Source organism: Paralichthys olivaceus, chromosome 24 (assembly GCF_024713975.1).
Source record: "Paralichthys olivaceus isolate ysfri-2021 chromosome 24, ASM2471397v2, whole genome shotgun sequence".
NCBI classification, from domain to species: domain Eukaryota; kingdom Metazoa; phylum Chordata; class Actinopteri; order Pleuronectiformes; family Paralichthyidae; genus Paralichthys; species Paralichthys olivaceus.
Window position 1 is genome coordinate 6,687,063 of NC_091116.1, and position 23,409 is coordinate 6,710,471.

At 41.9% G+C, this 23,409-nt stretch overlaps 1 long non-coding RNA gene across 1 annotated transcript in view; it reads left to right on the forward strand.

Annotated features, from left to right (window-relative positions):
- The window catches only part of LOC109639014 (uncharacterized), a 303,271-nt gene that overhangs the window by 33,038 nt on the left and 246,824 nt on the right, over positions 1–23,409 (forward strand). Inside the window, exon 4 of the long non-coding RNA XR_011240369.1 lies at positions 18,528–18,595. This is a non-coding gene — a long non-coding RNA (uncharacterized lncRNA). The remainder of the gene's footprint in view (positions 1–18,527; positions 18,596–23,409) is intronic.

The window sequence follows — 23,409 nt, forward strand, 5'->3', positions numbered from 1 at the left end:
GCGAAGAAGAAGCAGCGGGGAAATTAGCGACAAAGCATTATAATTTGTCACTGATGCATAAATCTTGCTGACATGCTCAGTCACTTTAATGGTGCCGCGGCTGCTCGGTGGAAGGCTGTGCAAACTTGCGCAGTTGCAGAAAAACAGAAAAACTATATGTTCGAACATCACCTTATTTGCATAATTTACCAAAAGCCAATGAGGCAGCTCAAGGAGTGCGGGTGATAGTAATAAGTGTTTGGGAAAGGCAGAAAGATCACTAATGGTTTGCCTATGGGGATTTCTCCACGCCATGGGGGAGGAAAATGAGAAATATTTTTCAAACAGCGGGGGTAAAGGTTTTAAAACTAGGAGCACATGGGGAGATAAAGATGTTCCTGCCACGGGGTGCTACGCGGGAAAAATGCAACGGCGAGGATGACAAAAAGAATGCCCCCGTAATTTCGGCATTAAGAGGTAATAATCATGTTTCACCGATGATATTAAAAACGGTAACCCGCAAAGCTGGGTAAAATAGATAAATATATAAATAAAGCTGGAGAGAAAGAGAGGGGGAGGAAGGAAGAGTGGGCCCATCAGGTAGAGGAGGTAATGAGGTGGTGGGTAGGTTGCGGAGGAGGAGGAGGAGGGCCTGAGCTCTCATCACTAACTCTGTGTGAGAGTAAACAAAGAGTGTGGCGAGGGGGAGGAGGGGGAGAGGGAAAGAGTTCGGGGAGATCACGACCGAGCCGCAGATCTGTGGCGCCATGCTGCGTGAAAAAAGGCATCATCCAGCTAAAATATGTGAATGTGAGACCACGTAACACACGAGCCATGTACACGCAGACATAATGAGAGAGATTTCCAGTGTATGGACTCTGTGTATGTGTGAAGGCCTCCCATGATAACAACAACACGGTCGCCTCATAGTTTGTTGTTACAGGCTCATTGAGGCGATGGCAGTGGCAGATTTTTTCCATGTTGGATGCGCCAGAACACGGGGACATGGTCACATGTTCACTTCAGCATTATTAAATGACATCACCACGAATTTAGACATGCATACAGTGGGGTCTGCTTTCAATCAAGGGGTCTCACGCTTCTGAACAGCTGCCAGGGGATTTAATTTGATTTAAACTACAAAAGTGCACTAAGAGCGCATACCTCCGTCAAAGGCAAACACCTAGCCATGTTAAAGAATGTGGAATAAAATAATCTTAATTAATCTGTTTATCTGGAGCTGCTCCAGGAAGGAATGATCTTGGATCATGTCCCACTCTTTCACAGAATTTCATGAAAATCAGTTCCGTCGTTTTTTCGTAACTAACAGCAGAGTGCATACCTCAGCCTAGAATAGTTGAATGTAGATCTGGTGTGCAACTTCACCCGTTAATGCTTATCAGTGTTCTACACATACCTGACTTATTAATAAAGATCTTTATTTGTTGAGAAATTATTACATATTTTATTCCAGAAATCCATATTAGTAAATGTAGTATATTATAAAAGTCAAAGTATTGTGTATTTTATTTACTAACTGCTACCTCAGTTGACAAATGTAAAGACGCTCACCCTCACTGATAGAAAAAACTGAATGTCTTTGGACTGAGGTACGTTTAAGACACGGACAAAACTGTCACGTAACTATTTTTGTCTTCCTCAGTTCTAAAAAAAACTACCCTCACAGAAATAGCTACAGCATGAAGTGGTGTATATCATTTTATAGATTATAGTTATTAGGTGTTTGGAAAACTCAAATGCAGTGATTTGTAATTACTGAATATACATGCACTGTAAATGCACCTTATTTATTATTGACTCAAAAGAAAATTTGGATTATATTAAAGTTAAATGCTTAATAATTAAGAATTGCTCTCACAATAAAGCTTTAAAAAGCAATATATTTTTCCCTTTTTACGCAAACTGAGTCAAAGCCACCTCATTTTTTGATAGCCAGTATTATAGCAACCTTTCTCTAGCTGTTTATGGACACTGTTAGACTTTTTATTTACAGCTGCACTAAAACAGTTCCTATTAAAGCAAACATGTCAGGAGCTTTCATCTCAGAGCGGTGTTCCCTCCCACCACCGATGGCCACTTTCTAAATATTTCACGATAAGCCTCTTGATTCCGATAAGTGCGTTAACAATAGTCATGTTACATTCAGGCCTGACGCAACATTTCAACACTCAACTTGGACACCAAAGACAAACGAACGAGCATTAAAGTCAAAACTCCAGAACAGACTTCTGAATAACATTTCACGAATGTGTTTCGAGTACCAGAGCTGCAGTGAGAGCTCGCTGAATGTCAGCGGACGCCTGCCTTCAACTTCCCATGAAGAAAACGATAAGCAGGGAGCCGGTTGAGACGGTCGGTCGGTGCAGTACATTGTGATAATGACATTTGGGGAGGGATAGTGTTGCAAAGCTGTTAAGCTCTTTCATTGCACCAAGAAGATTAGTGGACGAGATGGAGCTGAATGACAGCGAAGGTAGTGTCCCCTGCCTCGCCTGCCGAGGACTTGGCATGCAGAGGTCCGTTAAAAGCCAAGCGCTCACTTTACACCGAGGACCAATTGTCCTTCACTCGCAAAGTATTTGCAAACCCCCACAAAGCAAGGGCATTCTGTTGTTTGTCTCTCTTTCATGTAGCTGTTGATGTGGCTGGATTTACTACTCATTTCTATTTTTGTGCTTGTTTTTACCTTTTATTTACTTAATTCTTGCTCTTTTGTGGATGACTTTCACAGAATTATCTGTTGCCTTTGTAAGGCTTATGTTTTCCTATCATGCCGCCATGCAGAAGTTTATATACAGCCGATGTCTGGTGAGGCCCGTTTGGTGAGGCTGTATTTAGTTTATCTACTCACCCAACCCTCTCTCAAACCCCAGTCGGTTACACAGTCACCACATAAGGCCTTGTTTGACCGCACCAAAGCAAGAAGTGGGAACTCTGGACAGCTTGTCCTATTATCTGGGACACTGGCCTGCCGAGCCTTTAACTCTTTGTCACATTGCCTATTCCCATTATAATCCTTTGGGGAGCGGGAGGGGGGGCCGTCTGCATAAGTGTATGTGTGTATACATCAACGTGTGTGTTGGTCTGTGGTTTTAACCCAAGCTTCCCTACAGGCTTCCTGAAGCACTTTGTCCATCTCTTGATGTACTGTGTCTCGGCCCTTCTCCCTCCGCCTACGCAGGAGTCATTTTTATTTATTATCTCCTCTGACAGCAGAGGGAATGACGGGGAGTCGCAGAAAGCGTTTTGTCAGTTCTTAAGTGTCTGACAATTCAAATGAAGTTTAGCATGTGAAGAACAAGAAGACGCCCTATTTTTTATTTATTTTTCTCGCTGATAGAAAGATGGGAAGGGCCACGGAGAGATGCAGAGAGAGAGATGAGGATGACAGAAGGAGAGACTGTCGCTGAACCCACCAGTGTATTAAAGGAGTCTCCCCTCTGTCATCGAGAGAGCGCAGTGCCGTGGTGATGGGCGGGGAATTTAAGGACGGGCAGGCAGGATCGCACGCTGACCTCCAGCACATGCCCCCCCCCCCAGTTCCCTGGTGGTCACAGCCGTGGGAAAACGCAGGGCACGGAGTGATGAAACAAAGTGACAAGAAAGTCATCTCAAGAGGGGATCAGTCTCAAACATGGCAACTCCTGGCCTGTCAGCCACTGCTTCGACAGCACCCCCTCCCCTCTCCGTGGTCTATGACCTTGTCATCAATTTTGTCAAATAAGGGTCTGCAGCAGGACGGGCCGGGTGAGAGGTTTGAGGACCGGATGTGGTTTCGCTGAAGCACCGGGGGATCAATTATAAGTCGAAGCAATTACTCGATGCAGCAATTGACATAAACACATATTTAGGGAAATATGAATTAATCTTTCCATTAAAAATATGCTGCATCCTCCTTCTCAAATATATTATTTTTGCATTTTTATATCCTGCATATTGATTATTTTTGCACTGTAGACTGAAGGTTACACCTTGGATTTTGTGATTGTGATTATTTGACCAATAGCATAAATGTTAATGAAGCAATAAAGATAACAACAAATGGGTGAATTTACCAAAAGCTCTGTTATACGCATTTGTTTTACCTCAATCTCTCCTGAGCTAAAAATGCTGTGTTTGATGGTTGATTTATTTATTTGGCTCTGCCTTAGTTCAAGGCGACTCTCCGAGGAGTCAGAGTCTTATAGGTGGTTGTGTTTGTTTGTCTTTAGGACACATTGGGCTGCGAGGACAAATCTGTCCAGGGTGATGTTTGGTCACAGTCTCTGCCTGAATTCCCAGGTGTGAGCTCACACTGAGGCTGAGGCCCGAGCCGCCGTCCTGACGCTCCAGTGTGCTCCTTCGAACCAGCATGTTGCTTTCAGTTTGGAGGTTACAGTGGTTGGAGAGAGGGGAGGTCAGGGTGTTATGTGATGGAAGTTGTGTTTGCATACAAACTTGTTGAGGTGATGTTCAAGACTCAAGTGTTTAGATTGTTTTTCTTCGCTCCTGGAAAGTTGACCTTGTAATTTTCTGTTGAGTCATTGCACACACACTATTTCACCTTGTATTCAAACATGTTGTTATAAGGTGAAAAAATTCTCATTAGAGCTGCAATGTGTGAGCATGCATATATCTCCATACATGCAAAGAGTCATACAAGCAGACTTGGCCTCACTCGCATCATCCGTTACATAAATGCAGTCTTCCCTGTTGTAATTTGTGGCCTCAGTGGGTTATTTTGTGTTTTTTTTTTATGCGATGTTTATCCCTGCAAACACAGCAAACAGATTCTGTGAGAGCAACGACAGCCGTGAAAAGCATCGGCGAGCACAGCAGGTACTCCTGAGCCTCCGCTGTAACAAATACCTCTTAAAGACTCTTATTTAAATGCCCCATCTGCTTTGACAGGTGCTGTTTGAAATCTAACCCCACGGGGGACAACCTTGTAACTTTTTACGCGCCTCTTTGTAACCGCACGAGGAAAAACAACGGGGAGCAATCTCTTTTGTCAACCAGTCCCACTTTGAAAAAAGCTATACTGTAGAAAAGCACTGTGTGTGTTTGTGTGCGCGGTGAGGGGAGTGATGCTGATGCTTTCGAAAACTTTAACTCAAAGATTTCTCTCCATGTGGCGACTTTCCACTCTTTCCATCCAAACACACACACACACACACACACACGAACACACACATGCTCAAGCGAGTAAAACATTGCAGATTATATCTTTCTGTTGATGTTTGTCATTTCTCCTGTAAAACCCTGATTTGATAAACGTTACTCTCGCTTTGGTTTATGACCAATAAACCAGTCTTACCTGCCTTCCCTGCATTCTCCACGAAGATGAATTACCCGTTTAATATATAATGACATGCAGTGCGCAATGACAATTACCTGACTTATTTTTCATTTGGGAAGAGGGGGTGCGGGGTGGGGGTTGGATGGAAGACACCTTACGCTGTCACGGATGGCAGAGCGTAAACTGCACGCTTTAAGCTTTAATTACCTTGTTGTTTTTGTCCCTCCGTCACACTGGCCCCTGCACTCAATCATACTTCTGCCAAAGCCACTGCTCCACTCCAGAGACCCCTCATAACACCCCCCTCCGCACCCCCTTCTACATTCACCCCTTCCCCCTCAGTCCACTGCAACACATTAAGAAGAGATTAATAAACAACATTAATATTTTTTTTTCTCCCCTCCTTTTGTCCCTCGCTTGTCCTGATTTTTTCCCTTTTGTTCTCCAAAATTACGCCTTTTCTCTTAATAAATCTCCTTGTCGGTCCTTGTCGTCGGGCTTTGTTCGCTGGTAAAGGTTCACCAAAAAGCATTGCATTTAATTGCCCGCCACCCTTGATTGCAAGTGTGTGTGTGTGTGTGTGTGTGTGTGTGTGTGTGTGTGTGTGTGTAATGCTGCCATTAGAGCCTCCTGAAGGATAATTGCTATCAGTGTAATGATCACAGTGCTTTCATGTATCGGGCTCCTCCATCTCCCGGATATGTGCCATTAAGAGCAAGGTTGTCTTTGTTGCTGCTCAAGCTTGGACATAGGCCAACCCCCCACCCCTCCCTTCACCAGACTACCACCCCACACACACACATACACACAAATGCACAGTTGAGGCTTACACATATTCTAATATGTCAAGATATTCTCCTTTGGGGGGGTGTGAGCAAACGGAGACCACAGTTCTGTTTTTATCTCATCAGTGAAACAGGCCTGCAACATCAAGGTAACATAAATAATTTATGGCGTCATTGTCGAGCCGTCATTTGCAGCTGAAAACCTATTACCACCGAGAATTACAATCAATTAAACAATGGCACGGGGAGAAGTAACTCCTGCTCCGGGTAGGGCCGACCTTCTCCAAACAGATTCCGGTGTCACGGAGCTGCGGTGGCGAAGAAGCAACGCTGTTGAACTCCACATAACAGAGGGAAATCTTAATTGTATTATTTCCCAACATTAAGAATGCAAGGGCTCTTGGAGAAAAAAACAAAAGCAAGCAAGGAGTAGAAAAAAAAAGCACAAGCCAGACATCTTGGCATCTGTTACCATTAATTTACTGCTCACTGCTTTCAATGTGATTTCCTCCCATATGTTTCAGATGTGTCTTTGCCTTCACTCCCTGAAAACAAACGGCTTTTTCTCTAAATTATTCACTCCAGCTATACCCCCCCCCCCCAACACACACACACACATATGCACCAATGTACAAAGACACGCAGAAATACACACTTGTAAAAGCACCATAAACAATTCATCTGTGGCTTTATCATTAAAAGATGTCACACTGACTCCATCATCAGATACTCTTGGATTTGGGTCCACATGTTGTGGCACACACACAAACATGTAACGCTACCAAACACACAGTGAAGGACCTTGATTTACCTGCATGTTCTTACACACAGATCATATGTGATCACATGCACACCAACTTTAAAAAATAAAAGCACCTAAAAGTCACTTTAACATTTCGTCACATTTAAATAGTACACAAGGTCAAGTGTAAAACCCCATAACACACTGACGTCAGCGCACACACACAAACACTGTCTCGTAACGACATGGCAGGATGCATTTCTTTCACAACATTGTGGCCACTGTTTCCATATCCCATCAGATAAGCCTCAGGTGTGTCTTCTTACGCCCCAATATGTTTAGTCTGAACTCACTACTGAACACAATCTACTCCGATGGCTCACAATGAGGCAGGAACCGTCCCTGGTTGCCCTCGGCTGATAACAGGCTCCGCTGTAATGGCTCTCCATTGTTGTGAAAACACAATGTTGTTTTGGCCGTGCCACTGACAGCGTCACTGACCTGCCTTTTGAAGTTTCCGTTCAGTCTCAGATGCCCTCTCGTGCCACCGGCTCTGACTGAATGATTGATGACACGGGATCACAAGAAAGTTTGTTGACCTCTGCAAGGAAGGTTATTTGATTTATTTTAAGCAAGATGATTTCCACAAAAGCATGGGTCAGGAATGAAGACTTTAAATTTTGGAGAGAAAAATGTATGATATGATATTTATGAGTGTGTGCAATTTGGTGCAGATCCAGGATCTGGTGAATTTAAATGTGGTTTAATTCAGGGACTGTTGGGCTTTTGTAGAGTTATGCCATTCTAGTTCATTCATTAATCTACAGAAAGTGATTCTTTCACCAAACCTTTTTACTGTTCACCGTTGAGTTTCAAACATGTACATGTTGAAATGTTTTGTAGTTACATTACTGCTCTTCTCATCTTATCAACCACTTAAAGAGCTTTACGCTACAAACCGGATTCACTTGTTCACACGTGCTTCTTAATGCTGCACTTTCTCCATATCAGACACTGTTCTCACACCGCTGGCACAGACATCAGGAGCAATTTATGATTTGTGTATCTTGTCCAAGGACACTATGTCATACACGATTAAACCACCAACCTTCCCGTTTGTGCACAACCTGCTGTACCTCCTGAGCCACTGATACCAATTAGATTTCACCTGTTTTTCATGATTAGTTTTCTGTATTTGGTTTATTAACTTGAAGGGACAAGGGTAGCACCAGTGTAGTGTTTATCTTTAGTCGGTTTAGTCAGAATCTGCCCTGAGACACCACTGTCTGATTTGCGACAGGTTTCCTCAGAGTTGTGCATGTACACCACTGCTGTTTTCAAAAACACATTAGAAAGAGCTCACGGCCTTCCAGGCTGACTGCTAATGAGCTCGACCATCATCTCCACGTCTCTGAGAAAACCGGCCGTGCAGCCGCACTGGCCCAACATTTTCATTGCAACTTGGGGTAATTGCATAAAATGTGCAGGGTTCAGGGTCTTAAGAAATCAAGTTGTGTTAAATATACAGCATTAAAAGTGTGAAAAGTTTATGGGAAGTTAGAGATGCATTTCCCTGAGTTATTTTAAAGGAAAATTGGGACAGTGGATTTGGTCATGCAGCAGTCGATGGCAGTTAAAGAGGCCGCTCCCTAAATCCGATCACCCGGCTTTCATTAAAAAAAAAGATACCACATGCTTTAATTAGAGAGATGTTAATTCAAGTTTAACTTATCTCACAAAACAAAAATGGTTGTGTTGTATTTTTATACTTCGTTTGATGTTGCTGAAGAAATCAAACTTTTCAGAATGATAATGGGATGTGGATGATGATCTTCAAAGAATGTCACCAGACAGATCTCAACACAATTGCAAATTCGCACAAGAACACACACAAGCATCTTTGTTGGTGCAGCAGGGACTTTCCAAGACCTTCTGTGTTGGCCAGTGGTCGGTTCTGGGGATGCTTGTATCAGCCATGAAATATGGCCGACGGGTTGTACTGGGACAGAGCACAATAGAAATACTGTTCGCTTCTCGGTTTTGTTTGTCACCACAGGAACAGAATGGAAGTAATGTGATAATAACTGATTCCATTTAAAAAAATTAGAAACATGAAATGGAGAAACACATGACTAATTCGATCAGGTAAAAAAAACCCAAACCAAAACAAACTCTCAAACCATTGAAGAATGACACAAAGAACACAGCCGGAGATTGTCTGGGTCAAACACATTCACAGCAACACGAACATGTCCGCGACATTTAGGTGAGTGGTGGTGACCGTGTTCAGAAAGATCATCAATTTTTCTATGGGGCTGACGGGAAAAGTTCCCAAAAATGTCCGGAGTACCTGACTCAGACGTTTGCTCACGTATAGCCGCTCCAGAAACGTTTAGGAAAATGTCCGAAACTTCAGTGCATGTCCGGAAGCAGCTTTATCCTGGTTTACTTAATTCTAATAAAATCAAATGAAGCAAATGCTAGATAAGGTTGAGTGTCACTTGCACATTTACATTTTATTTTACACCCTAACGTTCACGTATATTTATCTTAAGTTAATAATTTCATGTCTGCTGTCATCTGTATTTTTAACTCAAGATGAGTCAAATTTTATTATGCATCAGTAATACATAATAGATTGTATTATTTTCAGGTTTAATCTAATATAGTTCATTTATAATCTGGTCTTTTCTAACTGAGCACTCACTGAAGAGTTTTTGTTGTCAGTCCAGCTTAAAGTTTCCGTCTCCACAGACAAGAGACAAACTGTCCCCAGAGTGTGTGACTGCAGCATTCATCCAGACAGACCTAATGGGAGAAATAGACATTTCTTTTTTTTCTTCTTCCTTTTTGTCTTTTTTTTCCTCCGATGTGACAGACAGAGAGACGTCTGGGGGGCAGATGATGTCATTTATTGATAAGCTGACGGCCTATCCGCCAAGACGGGCCATGTTACTGTTTTTGCCTCAACTTATCCACCCATTTACCGTCACTGCTCACAGCCTTATCAAACAAATGGAGATGTAAAAAAGAAATGAACAAGCAGAGTGCAGATCTGATTTTCTTCGATTGGAAACAGAGCGTTTTCGTTGGAGTGAGTCATCGCACACGGCCCACTTCCTTTTGATGTGCGGCGCAGAAATGATACAAATTGCATTTTGCCCCAGTAAAATACAATAAGCGTTTGGCGTGATGGAGAACATATTCATTTATTAGCATGGAGCTTTAAGCAAAGGGCTCCCATCCTTATCTGAAGGGACTCATCAGCTTCCTTTTTTTGATAAAAAACCAAAAAGGGGAGGAAAAAGCACCGGCAGCGGCAGCAATTCCTCCGTGACTACGACTGAAAGTGGTCTGATTTACAGACTCGCTGATTCCATCGAGATGTGCTTTAACTTTGAAAATAAGATTGAGGAAATAGAATGATTATATACATGCATATATATATATATATATATATAATTGAAATATACAGACAGGCATTTCCTTTTGAGGATCACTGATACCATTGCTCATTCAGTTTGTCTGAACTTGTTTGGATTTAGTTTCTAAGAGTTAATCCAGAACTAAGTTATTTTGTACAATTCTATTAAGTTTGAAACAGCCTGTAGTATGTAACACCATGACGTCAAACTACTGCGCACTTTTATTTCTCTAATACATGTGGGAACATGAAAATGAAAATGAGTTTATTGACAGTTGTGGTCTGCACACGTGATGTTTTCTATTTGCAAATCACAGATGCATTTTAAGATACAGTCAATTATTTCCCCTACTTCCTCATCCGTTTGTTTGCTTGAAATCATTAATTACAAACAAATCAGAAAGAAAACTCCTCACTGACCCAGAACTGCTTTCCTCCCCTGAGGTCAGAAAATGGCGTTTGTCAGCAGACGAGAGGTTTTGGCCCTAAACTTTTGACCCCTCCCTCCTTCCCACATGGCTGCACTTTAATCCGGAATACGTCTGGATGTCAGAGGTCCTTTAAGAGTTCAGTAAACCGCTGCGGCCTTCAGGTCTTGCCGGTTAAAATCAGTTTGTTAATGAGGGTTTATTCCAGAAAGGGCTGGGATGAAAGATGAGGTGCTTTGAATGCACTTGATTCCCAAGAGAGTGGTTATTTATTATAATTTTATTTTAATATTTTTTAATGTAATGTGTAATTTCTTAATGTAACGGCATGTTATTCATTGGATCAGGCAATTACAAGACTTTCTATATGTAATTTCAAAAATATAGTCCCTTAGCTGTATTATTATGAAATGAAGTGCAAGTTAAGGCTTGTTTGCTCTGTGACTAGCTTCCTGTAGCATCACTATACAGAATTGTTACTGTTCATCCCGTACACAGACCATGAGCCCCTTCAGGTGCACGTGGATCACATTACTACCACCATTTGATTCCTGAGATTGCTGAAATCAGATTTGTATTTACTTTGTAGGTACGTGCCATAAGCAAGAGCAGATAGTCGTAAACAAACATGATGGCACCGCTTCAGTCGACAGCAGCAGCCGGAACAGACGCTCTGTGAAGTATGACCTCATCCACTCAGAGAAGATGTTGGGTAGATGGGTGGATGGATAGACGGAGAAGTGAGTGCACGTTTGCTTTGTCGCAAGGTAAATATAATGTGACGGGGCAGCGTGCTCCCTGGAGATTGTGTAATTGTGTTTTCACATCGGCGCGTCAAAGTTGAGCAGATTCCCCCGAAGCACCCTCAGACAGATGGGCAGCGCTGCATATTTTAAAGGTGACAAAACTCCATCTTACAATGTTGTATGGAATTTTATTTTCCTCTCCGAGATTGACATGAGTCAAGTATCCCTGCACTTCATGGTTCGGTGATGTTTCAACCTGGAGCCTGGATGATGTCTTGGTGCTGATCCCTCTTGCGTTAAAGCAAACTGGTGCGGGGTGAACTCGCAGAAGATGTGGTCATGCAGCTGTCGAGCCACAACGTACACAGCCTGGAGGGCAGCATTACAGTGCCAGATCAGCATTCTTAGAAATTGTGATTTATACCCCTTTAATTGAATCATTTCTGATCCTATTAAGATACCAAATCTCATATATAAAGAAGATATACGAGGCATTAATGTACACTTTAGATGTTTTGCATCAGAATCAAAGATAAGACAGAAGAAGGTTCAGCACAACAGCTCTTCATAGCATCACTCTGTAAAGTAGTTGATTTAAAAAAAAGACAGAGTGACAGAAATTAAGTTATCAAGTATTTTTTTTAATCCATCAGATTAAACAAAGCATCACTGCAGCAGGAAAATATTTCAGTGCACATGTATTCCATTAAAATATAAAAAAAACTACAAAGGAAAATAAGTAGGACAAAATAGACAAAATATATTTTTAAGCATCTGTATGTTATAAAGTCTTTATGATGATTTATTCCAAAGTTGATTAATGATCGAAAGATTCAGGAACCTACAACTCAGTCGCAGATTGAACTGAGGCAGAGGTTGAAACAGCGGCAGATGTCCGCTGTTTTACCTCGGCCTCCCCCGTACACTCAACTCTTTTCCATTTTGGCCGAGGTCTGAAGGGAATCCATTTTGACAGAAAACCCTGTAATTAAGTGTATTGGTTTGCCCTCTTGCTAAGCTAATGGCTTTATTTTGACAGTGTTAATTGTCATAATTGTCAGAATGGTACCTCTGACACAGCTCGGAGATGTCGGCAAGGAATTGTTGCACGTTGATGAAAGTGTTGTCATACATACTTCATCTCAACGAGCTAATGCGGCCTGCGCCTTCCCTCTCCCCGTCGAGCCTTATGGGACGCTGCAGCGTCGGCTTTCTAATTGCCTCTAATGAAACGCCAGCGAGGGAGGTGATCTACTCCTATTTAGATCTCAGTCTTTAAAGAGAGACAGTGAGACAGATGGAAACGAATAGAGGGAGTGAGAAGAAACAGAGAGGCGGATAGAATGAGTACACGGTGTTGTTGAGACAGGGGGGAAAATGGACCGAGAATGAAGTAGAAGAAATGGAGGAAGAAGGGCTGAGAGAAAATGAGGGGTATCAAGGGGGAATGAGGCCTTTTCAGAAACATCTTTATAATGAATGCATGCTAATTAAAGCTTAACCCCTCTCTCAAACTGCTGTTGTGAAACTTGACACAGTGATATGATTTCACAGGAAAGTGCTGCAGGGCTCACGAGCTGTTGGTGCATGTTGTCAGTTCTGGAAGTGGGCTACTATTGTAATGGAGGGGTTTGGACAGCAGATGGTGCTGTGGGTGGACGTGCACGGTCTCAACATTGTTCATGACAGTGCACAGCAGTTTGTGTTGATGCCAGAGTGTTTGTCCTGCTTTAAAAAATGCTTTTCAGTAACGAATAGAAAATATATAAAGAGAGTAGACAGAGAAATAGAAATACAGCAATGATTCTTTTTTTATTAATGAGATAAAAAATAGAATAAAATGTATAATAGAGCTTGATAAATGAATTTGCAATCTTTTTGTCTAAGACCCTGTGTAGCAGTGACACCCAAATTTAATTTCTAGAGCTCCGTTTTTGTCGAAGCAGCTGTATGAACAAATAAAAAATAAGAATATTAAGCGATATCCTCAGGACTAGAAGTGGCTACAAAACATACATTTCATAAAAATAAAATCAGTTCAGGATCTTACATGTTTTGTCAATTTTGCTTGTACCCCTTTATTATGTCGAAAAAAGGGGGAGTTGCAAGAAGTTCAGCTATAAACAGCTCTTGTTTTTCTGCCACAAAAAATATGCAAAACAAAAAAAACAGTACCAGACAAAAAAAGAGAAAATTAGAGAAGTCTGAGAAATAATTTCACTTATAGAATTCATTATTTCCTTATTTTCTGCTCTGGTAATAAGGTAATTATCTCACAACCTCCAGGTAGGGATGCTTTTCTTTAGAAGGATGTGTAATAATGAGCTCAAAGTTGTGATCTCCGTCTTGGAGAAGCTGAAGTGGCTCGACAAACAGCCACAGAGGTGGATACCAAAAAGCCCGAACCCAGAGGAAGAGTCATGTCTGACTTCACTGCAATAATCTGAGTGCAATTATTGCAGCAGCCGCAACAACAACAACAACAACAGGGTCACAGAACAGATAATATGCACTGGAAGTTCAAAGACAACGATTTAGATGAAACTATGTGTGTGTGTGTGTGTGTGTGTGTGTGCTGGTAAACAGCAGCCGGATTATCTAGAGGAGGAAAATGGAAGCGGAGGCGAAACGAGACGTAGATGGAGAGTAGTTCCTGGGAGAGCTGCTCTCTCCTCCGCTCAGGTCCAGATAAGAGAATTATGGCACGACAAGGAGAGTTGACAGAGCTCGCTAAGTCTGTTTATTAGCAAGCGCACTTCATTAGAAACCAAGATCAGGTTGATAACCACCACCGAACACCCCCCATCCTGTTAGTGAGTAAACAAGCATCAGTCCTTCATGGCCTCACTTTCTGGGTTTGGAAACCTCCTCTCTCCTCTCTCCGACCTGTGTGACATTCATAATCACACTTTAAATGCTGAGTGTCAAGAGCAGTAGGAGAGAGGGCTAAAGGACCCCAAAAAAGTCCACACTAAGGATTTTTTTTTTTGAAAGATTGATAAATATGGTGGAATCTCAATTAGGCGACGGGCACGAACGCAGATATTAAAAATTTGGTCAAGAATCTAATTAGCTGGAGGTAATTAAACAGTCTCACACAGGGTCATTAATCTTTCCCGTGGACCTTTGATGTTTTGCATACTGTCTTGCAAGTCATTAATAAAATTCATAACGCTTTTCTTTGTGGTGTTTTATCATGCCCCCCCCCCCTCTCTTCTTATCCCCCCTTCCCTCCATCCTCCCACCTCCCTCCACTCTTCCCTGTAAGAGAGCCCAGTGCAAGTGTCAACACATCACAAGGGCCTCTCCTCTTGAGTTAATTTACTTTTTGTGCATATTACATTTTAAAGTTGCAAGCACCGAGACCCCTCCCACCCCTGCATGCCTCCACCCTCCACCCCCACCACTCTACTTTTTCTTTCCCTTTTTTTCTTTTTTTTTTTTTCTCTTTCTTTTTTTTTGAGAGCACAATTACAGCGGCAGATCAAATTAAATTCTTCTGCAAGCACAGCTCATTTGGAGTGTAAAACATTCCTCGGCAGTGTGCAGCCGAGTGTGCGGCGTGTCAGCGCCTCGCAAGAAGGGAAGAGAAGAAAACAGAATTGTGTGGCCATTGTGTCCTCCGTAATTAAATCCCCACAATCAGTCCATCTTAAATCAGTCACGCCTTAAATATGAAAAGGGGCCAGGATGAGCTTGAGTACTTACTTGGCCGTCAACACAGCAGGGTAATATATGTTATGTAAATGTGTCGGAGATTATAACACCATCGAGTGACATGGCATCGGTGTCGATGTAAATATGATGCTTCAAAAGAAAAAGTGTGCGTCCATGTCTGAATAGTTACGTGTGTGTGTACTCACTCTAACTCACAAACAAAGAGTGTGAACGATTTCAATAAATATACTTGTGTATGATGAGGTTGTGTGTGTGTGTGTGGGGCTGAGGGTGTGAAGTCGCCACCTTTGTGCAAATGTGTGTGTGACTCATTTGTGTATGTATACATACATGCAAATGTAAAGGTGATGTCAAGTGTGTGTGGAGATAGTCATATATGTACACTGTGTGTATATTTGAACATAAATGTTAAGGTATGCGTGTTTCTGCTTCCTGTGTTTGCCGACATGTTTGTGTGGTGAATGTATTCTCCATTATATATCTGTGTGTGTGTGTGTGTGTGAGGGGGCCAATGAGTGAGTGGCGTTAATGCACCGCTGTCATGGTGTCACAGTTGTCATGGTGTTGTGGAACCCCATAGGACATGTTTGGAACTGACAGAGTCGCTCTGAACAAAACAAAATACATTAGTTTGTCTGCTGAGTGAATCCAATCCAAATACCAGTTTTTACATCTTTACAAATATATTCTGTTTGCTGTATGCACTCAAGTTACCAATATAATAGATTTTCCTCCTAAAAACAAATAGGTTAATGGTTGATTCCGAGTTTCTATTTTATTTTATTTTTTTCATTTTATATGGATATATGTTCTGTCTTTGGATTATTTTAAAAGTGAAACTCAGCATTAGTTTGTTAAAAACAAAGTTGGATCCTTTGGTGATCTCCTGTTCACATGCTCTGAACTAATAGTGGATGTTCACTATGAGAGGCTTTGACAAGATTTGGCCCCAATTAAGCCTCCGTGCGCAAATTTAGCAGATGGAGGGGGGCAAAACTTTCATATTCATATTATACTTTGGCTCTGAGGTTTCTTTCTCATTGCCCCAGTCAAGAGAAATTTGGATGAGATGGCAAACTGTGTGCCTAATTAGCTGTGGGATTCTTCGAAAATATATCTGCGTACATCCCTCAAGTCTAAACAGAGGATTCACGTAACATTTATTAACTTTAACTAAAGTGTGAGCAGAGAAAATAAACTAAATATGACTTTGTTTCATTCTACAGAGCTTTTGTTTGTTTAGATTATTAATACTATCATTCTGTTTAAGGAGCAAAGAAAAATTCTCATTATGTGTTTCAGCTCATAAATATATTATTGGACATATAGGAAATGCTTTGACATATGCGTGTAACTTTTTTCTTTACTTACATCCAGAATCAACAATCCAAATAAATATGTATATTCATTTTAAACTGATTACAGTAAATTGGTTTGAAAATAATAATAATAATAATCCTCCACCTATGTTATTTATTCTGTTGACTTGTGTACTTACATTATCAAACCTTTACAACAACATTCAAACCCAGAAAATTCACATATTAGTCAAAGAGAATGGGACGTTTTATTGTGGTATATCCCATGATCCCAAGCTGCCTCACGGCGTCAGGACTCAAAGCATTCCGGCGCAAATCTGAACCTACGCTGGTCATATGAATTGACTCAAGCGATGCAGGTCAATGCACAATTGCAGGGACAGTAAACAATAATCAGTAACTACGTTTTTCCAGCACTCAAGGGCTGTGAAGTCACTACTTTAAAGACACCAACAAATCATATCAACATCCTCACTCAAGTACACAGAAAGCCTGACCCAAATGATCGACAATGAAATCTTAAACCCTCCCATGAAAGGAATGGACAGCAATGCCATGCGTGCCAGCTTCTCTTCCTCCTCCTTCCTCCTCCTTCCTCCTGGCTCTCAGTCATACGAGGTCATACAACGAGCAGCTGGGCATGGAAGAAGCCGTGCAGTCGGCAACCGTTAAGTCATTTCCTGTCCTGTTTCCTGTCAACCTCAACTGCCCAAAGCGAGAGCAAAAAAAAAGAAAAAAGTCCCCGTAATGGGTGATTTCCAAAGTGCAAAGGGGGTAAACCAAGAGGTAGCATTTAAAACTTTGTCATACCGATGGAGCAAACAAATGGAGGTGATGGTAGTGACATGTGGTAACATTAAGAGACGTTAAAAGTTTGTGTTTGTCGTACAGTAGTACCTCACAGTTTCATTTCTACTGTAGCGAGAGAGACTGCTTTCATCCACGCTTGTACCTTTTGAACCAGCTGGTATTTATGTGGTAAACAACGTCCCCACCCCCCAACCCACCCGAGGCCCTCTCTGTGTCATCCTCCTTCCTCTCCGCAGATGGGAAAATCAAGTGGTGTACTGCTAAATATAAACTGGCAAACACAGGGGCGGTGGCAGCCGTCCTCGAAGGCACATATCATACGGTAGCGATGGGGGTGGGGGGGCTGAGGGAGGTATTCGCTTACCTGATAAAACGGCGATTGTCTCCCCCTGAGAGCGCACGGGCAGATAAAATTATTTTGAGTGGGAGCACAATGGCAGAGGTGCTTATGTTAATCCTGACACTTCTTAAAAAAAAAAAAAAAAGCGGCAAATAAGATAAGCTCCTGCCTCAAGGTAAAGAGCAGGGAGACGGGGAGGAAGGAGGGAGGCCCCTGCCGCCACTGCCACCGAACAAACGATGCCTTCTTCAGCCAATTTCCCCCTCACCGCATCCCCGCTAACACAAGTTTGTTACAGAGCATCCATTTGCATAATTCACACCTACTCCCAGCAGCCCCCCCCCCCCAAAAAAACATTACTCTCCTGTTTCCGCAACATTACAGGACTTGCAGTTAGAATGACCTCATTGGTGATGAAACTTTGGATGAAGCTGATAAAGTGATGCTTGATAACATTTGTGCTGTGCTGAAAGAAAACAATTGGTTTTGCATATCTGTCTTGAGTCTACGGACAGAGTACAAACCCATGAGGCCAATCTGTGGTTTGAGCTTAATAAATATAATTTCGCTTTTACTGTACAATAAAAAAAACAGTACCAACATGATGGCAAAAGCCTTTTTAAACCTGAGAGCAGAGCTGATGTCTTTCCCACAAGTTGAAATCTAAAAACGAAACCTCTTCTCAATCTCTCTTCACAGTGCAATGCAACAGTTAAGAGCCTTTTGATACGTTAACCTTCATATTGTTTACGTCTCCATTTAATATCAGACTAAACTAGTTGCCTTTTAGCATCTTCCATGGATGAACTCCCGCTGTCTGTAACTGAGCACAAAGACCTTGACATTTGTGTGCTTTCCTCCTTACCTTGTGTTTTAGCCTCTTGCATGGGTTATGTAACAGTCGGGGGATAATTTGTTTTGTGCTTTGAGACTCCTGACGCCCGTGTTTTGTTTCCTCCTCTGCTGTCATGTTTCAGGGAACCCAGGAGAGCTGCTCTCCGGGGATCAACGGTAACTAACTGCGGCGGTGGCAGCAGCCCGGCAGGTATTTTCCCACACAAAGAGTGTTTGTTTTGTTTCTCATGGACTATTTTTGTCTGCCTATCTTTGTTTCTCCCTTCTTTGATTTCTTCCTCTGTTTTTAATGGCAGCCTTTTTATCACTTAATATTCCTGCTTGTTTGCTTGGGTTATAATTTATTTTTTATTCTTACTTTCTTCTTCATGCATTATTTCGCCAGTTTCTCTTCCTCCCAATTTAATAAGATGGGTTTTTATTATTTTGTTTTAAGCAACGCCAACGGTCCTGTAACTAGCGTAATTAAATGTGCTTGTTAACAATGGCAGCTAATGAGGAATACAACAGTATTAACAATAGCAGCTGATTAGACAAAGACAAGCTGATAAAGCTTAGCGCCAAACTCACTGCTGGGACTTGTCTACCTGAACACACCTGTTCTCTGACATCTTTTACCACACACACACACACACACACACACACACACACACACACACACACACAGGAGCGTAATTGTTATGATTGTTGCAAAATCATCAAATCCTTTATCTCTTAAAGGCAAGGTGCTTTTTGCAGCTTTGTCGCACTAAATCATTGTTTTATCTAAATAATTCATACTTGTCTGTGTTTTAAATGAAGCACTCAGCACAGTCACATCTCTGCTGCACGCAGTGATGCACTAAAGCAAGTATTTTTTTCCCCCACACTCTGAAAATGATTCATGTTTGTGTCACAAATCAAGACGTGAGTCACAGGAATACATGTCAGAATCGGCCCACAAATATCGTTTTCTCCACATGTCACATGCAGTGTGGAGTTATATCTCCTAAACCGACTCCATCTCATTTCAAATATTTATTCATCCAGAGGACGTCTCTCTTATTCTCTTTTTTCACATTCATATTGCTTCGGTTTTTACACCTGGGAGCTGGAGAGTGTGACCGCAACCCTCTGCTGCCGGCCACTGGCAGTGAACTGGAGCAATTTGAGAGCATTCATGCATTTACCAACAGGCCTGTAATGTATGGATGTGTTTGACAAGAACAACATCGAACCCTGGAAGGGAAAAATTCTGCCCGGACAACACTAACAGTAACAAGCATGTGTAGTGAAATTGAAAAGCAACTATGACTCATGCTTGCATGCAGATTGATCCTCTGGGGTTGTGCTGCATTTATCTTTGAGGTTATTTCTGATATTAAAGGTAAAGTCGAGGACATACATTGTAGTTGTTAGAAGGATGGCTGGTTTTAAGTTTGGCATAATGACTGTGTTGGGCCTTGGAAGATTAAATCATGCAGTTGATGGCTTTTAATCTGGTCTCGTTTAGGGTCCAAGTTAAGATAAAACTAAAAATACTACCCTGCAGCTACACGCAAAACCAGACTCATATGAGGTCACCATGACTTTTGACCACTGGAATCAAATTAATCTTTGAGACCGAGGCACAACTGGTCAAATTTGGAAGAAATTCCCTAAAGGCATGCTTGATATATCATATTCTTGAGGCACAGAGGCTTAAAAATCCATAAATCTATTCATCAATTTCATTAACAAAATGACCACAAAATAAATGTATAAATAAATATCAATCCCCATCTCAAGTGTCAAAGTTTCAAAGTGAAACACAAACATTTGTACAGAATATTTGACTTTATCGACATCAATCAACTGATGAATTGATTAGAGATCCAGTTTCAGCCGATTTAACTTTCAAGAATATTTGAAATACTGTCTAAAATTAGCAAACAAAGGAAAACTAGTGATGTACCATGATCCACAAAGTTATTTCATGCTCTACCTCATCCAGAGTGATTGAGACTCATTGTAAACGGACTATATGGTTTCCAGCTTTTACACTACAAGTAGCATTCACCCCAGTCTGCACAGTGGTTAGGGGCTTAGGGTCGTGCCCAGGGACATTCAGTCATGCGAACCGCAGCAGCAGGTGATCAAACCACAACCCTCTGGTTAGTGGACAACTCTCTTTACCTCCTGAGCCACAGCCGTACCTGCTTTGTATTTATAATGAAGCTTATACTTCATGTCACAAGCTGTATCGTAACTCTGGGGAAGTTTGATGCATATCCTCTCACATATTTGGTGAAGTCATTACAGTTCTTTAAGATTGCAAAGCACAATTTGCAGAAAAAAAGTTTGTTTTAAGTCTTTTTAATCGTATAACGTGTTATCATGGATTTGAACCCCGGAGCTGTTGAGAAGCAAAGCTCAAAACCCACTTAAATTCTATTATGCAGCAGTTTGTCCATACTGCGCGTGTTTAACTTACATAAAAGTAAAGTGCAGCCATAGAAGTTATTTACACCATGTTTTTTTCCCCCCTCACTGATATGGAGAGTAGAGACCTTTTGAGTGATACAATAGCGCATTTACACGGAGGAACGGCAACCTGACACACCGTAAAGTACTCCAGAAAAGCCCTCAAAATACACAGAGAGTCGGCGGGGAAATGAAGGAGGCTACAGATAAGAGTCGACTTGTAAAACATAATTATATTTCTTTCGCCGGGGCGCGCAGCTGTTGAAAGGAATGCATTTAACCTGCGATTCATGCATGGCAAGAAGTTGTCGATGGAGAGAAAAAAAAAGAACAGCAGTTAAATTGTGGAGGTAAGAAGCCTTGAATAAAGTGTAACTAAGGTCATACCATCTTATGAGAATAATTTGATTCGGTGCTAGTCTCCTCTCCTGCAGGCATTTTCTACAGGGAAAAGGATTATATCTTTCTGCTTTCTCTGCTCCCAAAGGATGGGGAAAGGTCTACTACTGGTATTAAAATCCTGTGAGCAGGTTGGGCCTGAATAACTCCACAAAGTAAAAGGAAAAGGTTTTTACTGTCGACTTTGATTCGTGCCACAGCTCTCAAAACCTTTTCCTGCTTTTTAAAAAAAAACATTCTCTTGATTGAAACTGCATTCATTCATTTAAAATTGCGTTCAATTTCCTGTTGGTTCTTGTTTAAATTAATTCACAAAGGCTTCATTGGTCTTGCGAGGAAAGTACTGATGAATATCAGCACCTTTGTGTATCAAGGAATATTTAGCTGGAAACATTTTAACTGCAAAAAGTAAAAACAAATGCTGCGTTTTTTATCTGATTAAAAAAAACCTTGGGGTTTGTCATGTAGATTAGGAGTTTATCTCATCCTCTCTGTTTATGCTGCTCACCTCCTCGGTTTCCGTCCATTTTAGTGCAGAAGTAAACAGGAGTGTTGTTTGGCTGGCAGTGGAGGGAGAGGTTTCCCAGGCACTGACTGATATTCTGCTGCTGAGTGGGAAATCACATCCGGTTCCTCTTGCGCTGGCAGGATATCAAAGAAGACACACATTCCTGCCTTTGCCTTTCACCTACTTTACTTTTAATAGCTAGATTTCAGATAGATATTCATTTATCAGTGTCCTTACCTCCGGAGCTCCTTCTACTTGGGTTATTTTAATTTGTTTATAAGATTTCAACCTAGAGTGTCACTCAGTAGAACAGTCAAGCTGCCGCATATTTCACACACTCATGGATGGCAGTTCCTTAACTATGCCTGTCTTTCTTCATCAGGATCCATGAATTATTCCCTTTGTCCGTTTCTCCTATCTCCCATCCTTTCACAATGCTTAGTGAAATAAAGTTTATTGGTTTTTGTGTAATCCTGCAGACAAATAGTGCATTTGGTGAAACCATAACCTCATTGGCAGAGGTAACTATCCAACAATTGATCGATTAAAAAAATATTGAGGCAAGTTTTTTTCCAGGTAATACAGCACAGCTGGACTTGATTTTGAGCCACCCCCTCTCCAACAAACGTCTAAGCCCTTCCAATCGAGCAGATTTACAGTACTTGAACTGATACTCCATCTGGATCGCCTCCACTAAGCAGGTTGGCATCATTCGAATCAGGGGAGCTGCTACTGCATGCCAGTCTTCATATATTAGCAGAACTTGTTATTCAAATGTATTCAAGACTTGTATTTATTTTCTAAAATGCACGTACGTGAGGGAGAAAGTATTTGTTCTCACTGTGCGGGGAAGTGATTAAAGCACAGTCCAGAAGTGAATATCGGGGGGGACCTATTGAAGCACATGTTAGATCTGTCAGTTTGTCCTGTAGAGATATTATTGGCACTGTCTGGTACAATATCTTTGAGCTAGATGTGAAAGATCAGAGTGATATGTAGCCTTGAGGGATTTTCCAGCCCCATCGAGACTTCAAATCGAGGTTAACCTCCATAGCTGTCACCTTCATGTGTCTCCCCCTCTCTCCACCTCCTCCTCTGTCTCTTCCCGCTGCTCTGAACTCCTCGTGTCAGAGTTTCGGCTTTAACCGCACAGTGGCACCCAAGTTGGCCAAAGTGCATTTGTTGTCGGATCAAAGTCGTGTATTCTTTAGCTTGGCGCATGCGGAAGGTGATAACATTGCTTTGTGAGTCCTCCGGCGCTCTGCTCGGCGTTCTGGGCAGCGCCGCTTTGCCCCACACCAGCTTCCCAGTCTGGAGAGAGAGGAGGCGTCCTAAGCCTGAGCGCTGCATTTCTTTCTCCAAATTGTAATTAAAAGGGAATAATTGATTCTCAGCAGTCGCAGTCCAAACAAACAGACTGACAGCTCTCTTCTTTTTTTCGATGGGGTGAAGGCCCACAGTTGATATCTCCCTGGTGGATTTTTTTTTCAGTGGCTTTCTGAAGCTGCCACTTCTTAGTTTTATTATCTTTGTCTCCAGCCCTGGCCCTTCATCCCTGTGCTGGTGCTGTTGGCACTGGCCCTTCCCCTGCCATCCCTCTGTTCCACGCTCAACTTTCTCTCACCACATGAAAGTGGCTGCCCGCTGAGAGACCT